Genomic DNA, 6,000 nt, shown 5'->3' on the forward strand with positions numbered 1-6,000 from the left:
CCCTACTCCCCGTCTCACCCCCATCAGAATGACAGAAGCTGTAGGCAGTCAAGCGCAACATCCACCTGCATATGTATGCAAAACAGATCAGATTACATAACGAAAATGCCACTGCTTCATGAATTAGGACTGAATAATGCTTCGCATTCTAGCTACCGACATGATTACGTCGAAAAATTGGTACCTGCTTCCATGAATTCTACGTTCTCTTGTGCACGTATTACGACAACGAGTTCTAGTGGAGTCTACCAAAAGCAGCAGTTACATAAAAGTGCTACGTAACATTTAGATCTACATCTACATACATACTCCGCAATCAACCATACGGTGCGTGGCGGAGGATAACATTACAGCTAATGGGAAATTCCAAAGAGATGATATTGTACTGATTATACCCGTCCGCATAGTTGTGCGTGTTAAAGTGCCGCTTCTGGGGTGGGAAGGTCTACTGATCCCGGATTGAATCAATCGGGCTGAGTAATGACGAGGATCGGCGCGCCTGCTAGCATGGATGTGGTTTTTAGGCGGTTTCCCGTATCCCACTAGCTGAATACTGGGCTGGTACGTAAGTCCCATCCCAGGTACGCTATTCGCAAACATTTCGAAACCTTCGCTCACTTCCAAATTTCAAATGAATAACAGAACATGCAGTCAGCTGGGATACACACATTCCGCTCCTTGGAAAGGGCGGGGGGGGGGGGAGAAAAGGAAGGCATCCGGCCACCTCTTAAATTAACAGTGCCAAATCCGTTATTAAGCCTGTCGACTCCGCGCCGATGCGGGATCAAGGAATAACAAAAGGGTTGTAATACTGTACTGCTTCTATGCCAGTCAGGCCTTAAATTTACACTTGTTCCAAAACCATACTCGTTTAAGGGGGTAGACCAGAGAAAAAAAAATTTTGTGGCCTAATTTTTATTGGCTTAAAATGATCCTTAGAGAGTTTATTTACAAGGTTCATTCATATAAAGTGTGCCATAAACGCTAAAATATGATAAAACCGCGATTTACTGCAAGGGGGTTTGAAGCATCCGAGCGCTCGAATGCAACCGGTGTAGTACCAGAACATTCATTGGCGTAATAGGGATTCTGTTAGTTTCGGATACTATCGCAGAGGGCGTTAGTGCCGACTAAAATATTATTGTCACAGTATTTCTCTTCGTAACGGGAGTCATTTATAGTAAACAGTCTGAAAGCACGTGCTTGTCTCATGTCTGCTTAAGTTGTCATTACGCTTGTCTTCAAAGGAAGTAAAACGTGTTTGCTTGAAAAAGGCAAGCAAACATATTTATGCGTACAAAATACCTTCGAAGAGTAATCCCAATTGTGCAAAAAACGCTTCGATTGGTATGCAGAAGCTAGGTGATCGATATAATTTCGTCAAAATGAGTGTGTTTCGATATTGACGAAAAAGGCCAATTGTAAGGTGTTGGCATCACCGATTAAAAGTGTAATATCAGTATTAAAAAACACAAATTCAAACTTTAATCGCTTTTCTTTCTCAAAACAACATTTTTAAAGTTGTAGGGAGCTGTAACTCATGAAATACACATGCAATTACATTGTATCTTTTTGTAACTTGTGAGTTGACGTTTTTCCTTCTGTAGTACTTACGTGTTTTATGATCTATTTCAATTTCGAGTTTTGGAGCACTTTTTATAACGACTATAACCCAGAAATTAGGGACAGTGATCGACTCCAACACTGCTTTCGCCGAGACTTCCGCCGAACTATTGTGAAGTGCTTAGTATTGCGTTGCTTGTTTTGTTACAGATGAGAAGTTTGGGACAACGTAGGAAAGGAAAGTCGTATCGCATTGTTGTCTGGGAGATCCCGAAGGGCAGGTTCAACTGACTAATTGGAAAGCTTCCTCTGACCTTCGGGCACAATCTCACCTTTCCTTCGCGAAGTGACAGAGTCGTGTGTTTGAGTGTAACTGATAAGTATAGGTGGCTGTAACTGGTATCTGTAGTGTGGTGCCATTTTTGTGGTGGATGATGAGAGGAGATGGTGAAATCCGCTGTTGGCACACCTTTCGAATAGCTGGGCATATCCGGCTCCCTTTTCGTTGACGATTATGCCATCTATAGTAGTTCTCCACGGACTTGTCCCATTGAGTGGCGCCGTCATCGATGTCTCGATCGTCTTTACTCGCGGGGCATCGACAGTGGCTTTCGTTTTTTCCACTGACAAAACTGTTTGTACGAATTTCTGGCGGCGCAGTTGGTTTCTACCACCGTCTTTACATCTTGGGCCTATTTCTCTTCCGTTCGTCTAAACTGCGAAATTCCTGGGGCTCATACTCGATAGGAAACTTTCTCGGTCCTCCCACGTGTGTTACCTGGTAGCCCGCTGTATGCGGTCCGTCGGTGTCCTACGTGTCTTTAGTGGTAATTCCTGGGGAGCAGATCGGACCACCCTCCTCCGTTTGTACTAGTCCCCTGCCCATTTGAAACTAGACTATGAGTGTTTCGTTTATGCATCTGCATGTCCGTCCCTCTTACGCCGTCTCAATACTAACCACCATCGTGGCATTCGTCTGTATGCACAGAATTTGCCACACTACCGCTGTCCTACCGCCGTGACTTTCTCTTCAGCTGGTGCCATGCGTGACAATCCGTCCTATGCGTCCTCCTTTGATCGCCAATATGGGGCGCCTCCCTGGAGTTCGTTTTCTGCTCTTGCTCCGGCAGCTTAACTTCACGCTACCTGCCACTTTTCCGATGGGTGTGAACCCTTCACCACATTGGTTTCGTGCGGCGGCCCGTGTTTGCCATGGCATTCATTCGCTTCCTAAGGACACTACTCCAGCCTCTCTGTCCCCTTCAGTTTCACGACCTTCGCCGGCCGCTGTGGCCGAGCGGTTCTAGGCGTTTCAGTACGGAACCGCGCTGCTGCTACGTTCGCAGGTTCCTATCCTGCCTCGGGCATGGATGTGTGTGATGTCCTTAAGTTAGTTAGGTTTAAGTAGTTCTAAGTCTAGGGGACTGATGACCTCAGATGTTAATTCCGATAGTGCTTAGAGCCATTTGAACCATTTTTCACGACCTTCACACGGAACGTCGCGATATTACCTTTGTGTACACCGATGGCCCCCAGACTGACCGTGGTGTCGGGTGTGCCCTTGTCATTGGCACCGACTTTTTCGGTCTCGGCTTCCGGAACGCTGCTCAACATTTACAGCAGAGCTCTTCGCCCCGTATCAGGCCACGCAGTACATCCGGCGACACAGGCTTTTCAATTGCATCACCTGCTCCGACTCTCTCAGTGCCCTTCAGTGCCTCTGTGTGCTGTACGCCGTCCATCCCTTAGTGCAACGGGTCCAGGAAAGCTGTCACTTGTTCATTCTTGCTGGAACCACTGTGATGTTTATGTGGGTTCCAGGTCACGTCGGTCTGACAGGAAACGAGGCCACTGAGGCTGCTGCCAATACTGCAGCCCTCGTACCTCAGCCCGCTAGTTCTTCGCCCCCCTCCCCCCCCCCCATGGCCTCTGTGTTGCCGTCTGTCTGCAGGTGGAGTCACTTCGGCATCACCACTGGTCCTCCCTTCACGGGTACAAGCCCCGGGTTATTAAGCCTCTCCCAGCATCTCGGACGACCTCCTCTCGGCCCTCTCGTCGTGAGGAGACCATTTTAGCTAGGTTGCGTATCGGGCACTCTCTTTTCGGCCATTGCAATTTGTTTAGTGGTATCCCCCCGCATTTTGCACTCAGAGCGCTCAATCTTTGACGGCTGTGGACCGCGTTTTACTTTTTATCCGTTTTAGCAGTATGGCGAAGGACATTTAATCTTTAGTTCAGCTTCTCCGTTTCCCTATGGCGTAATTTATAGACATTCCTCCACGTCCCTGTTTTAGCTGTCTTCTATTCCGTCGATTGAGATTAACGTGCAGTCGTTTTTAACTTCTATCTTAGTCTTCGTGTTTTACAGTTCTGACATGGGCCCGTATGACCCTAACTGTTTTTGTATCATAAAACAAAAGAAACAAACTTTTCGAATAGGGCCAAGAAGGTCGCCGACCTTAACGTCCCAGTACGACAGTGATACACGTCCTCATTTCATGAGACACTGTGGAGAGGTTTGGAATTCAATCCAGAGTAGCGCGAAGACCACTGATCAGGAACCTTACCCCACCACCCTTCCTTCGCCATAAAGTGAAAGGAAAGTAGCCAACAGCACGTGGCGTTCCCGGCGGCTTCCGATCCAAGTACTGCCCACGCCCGACGTTATCTGACGAGAACCAGCGTCCTCATCCATGCAAGGCCGATGGGTCATGAGAGAAGGTGAAACCAGAGACCAGAGCTGGCACACAGCATAGAGTCGCCGTGCTTATAGGGTGTCACGAACACTACTAGAAGACGTTTGGTATTTAACATAAGCGATTGGTGCATGATGAGGTATTCAGGTTACGACACTATTTCTACTTCTCCTGCTGGATAATACTGTAGCTAAATACACTCTAAGACAAAAGAGAAGACTCAGCGAGAAGTAATTATCCGAGCGGGACGGTAATCAGTAGATATCGTGCCAAATTCTGTCCAACTGGTGCGTTAGATGGTCAATATCCCGCGCTGGTTCGAGGTTCCTGCCCATAACGCTTCAAACGTGAGATCCGACGACCTTGCTGGTCAAGGCAGGGTTTGGCAAGCACGAAGACAAGCAGTAGAAACTCGCAGTGAGCGGGCGGGCATTATCTTGCTGAAATGTATAACCTCGATGTGAAGGCAACAAAACGGGACGTAGAACATAGACGGCGTAAAGGTCGGTGTCATTTCATTTCATAGCAGGACCCTTACGTTGTCACTGTTGCAGCACAGCTGTACATCGACGATATTCTACGCCCAGTTTTGTTGCCCTTCATGGTAGGCAGTCCTGGGCTTCCACTTCAGCTAGACAATAATGCCCTTCCGCACACAGCGCGTTTCTACTAATTGTCTCCGTGCTTGCCAAACCCTACCTTGGCTAGCAAGATCTCTCCCCAATTGAGAATGTTTGGAGCGTTATGGGCAGGACCCTCCGACCAGCTCTAGATTTTGACAATGCAGCGCGCCGCCTGGACAGGATGTGGCACGGTATCCCTTAGTCGGACACCCGACAGCTCCATCAATCAATACCAAGCCGAATAACTGCTTTCACAAGGGCCAGGGATGGATCAAAGCGTTATTGACTTACTCAATTCGTGAAACTCTTTCTCTTGAATAAATCATCCAGTTTTTCTGAAACTGTAATCATTTCTTTGTCTGTACATGTACGTCACATCTACTTATTACCGACCGATTCGGATAATTCGTCCGCTGTGCGTCCCTTTCTTTTTTTCTTTCTTACGGTGTATGCCTTCCAAAACGGGGAATAACGTCTTTGGGTCAGGTATCGTAGCTGTGACAGGCGTTTGAGGCCTCGGCTGCACAAGCTGATGCATTCAGCACGAGAAAGAAAAAATACTAACTTAGATCACACACACGTCGTCACTTTGTTTAAATTAAACGTATTGAAAATGTAAAAGTGTCTTGAATTTTATTGGGCATTGCTGTTCTATTAAGATATATACTAATTTCCTTTGTGTCTGTTACTTGCTTCTGTATGTCAGTGAACACCAGTTTTTATTAAGCTATTATGTCGGAGACTGCGTTTGAGCGTGGAGTTAGCTTTTGTCCAAGTGTCACACCTATAGAACAGCAGAACAGAGCATGCAGTAAGAGGCCGTGGCGAATCTTAAAGTAAATTAAGTCGTCTGTCAATCCTTTGACCCATGCCTACGATAAAGGTAAACACATAAGTGAAATTATCTTAACTTCAATCAAATTCGCTGTCCTTAAACCAACGATGTGCAGTAAGCTACAAGGCAATTAAATTAACTTGGTGCTCCACAAATGTGTCACTCAATATAGCTGATAGAATGGGTGAACTCCACTACTGTACGATTGTACTGTCGATGACAGATCGCTGGAGACAGAAGCTATAGTAAAATACCTGGGAGTAACCAACTGGAGCGAAAGAAA

The sequence above is a fragment of the Schistocerca cancellata genome, chromosome 4, assembly GCF_023864275.1.
Source record: "Schistocerca cancellata isolate TAMUIC-IGC-003103 chromosome 4, iqSchCanc2.1, whole genome shotgun sequence".
NCBI classification, from domain to species: domain Eukaryota; kingdom Metazoa; phylum Arthropoda; class Insecta; order Orthoptera; family Acrididae; genus Schistocerca; species Schistocerca cancellata.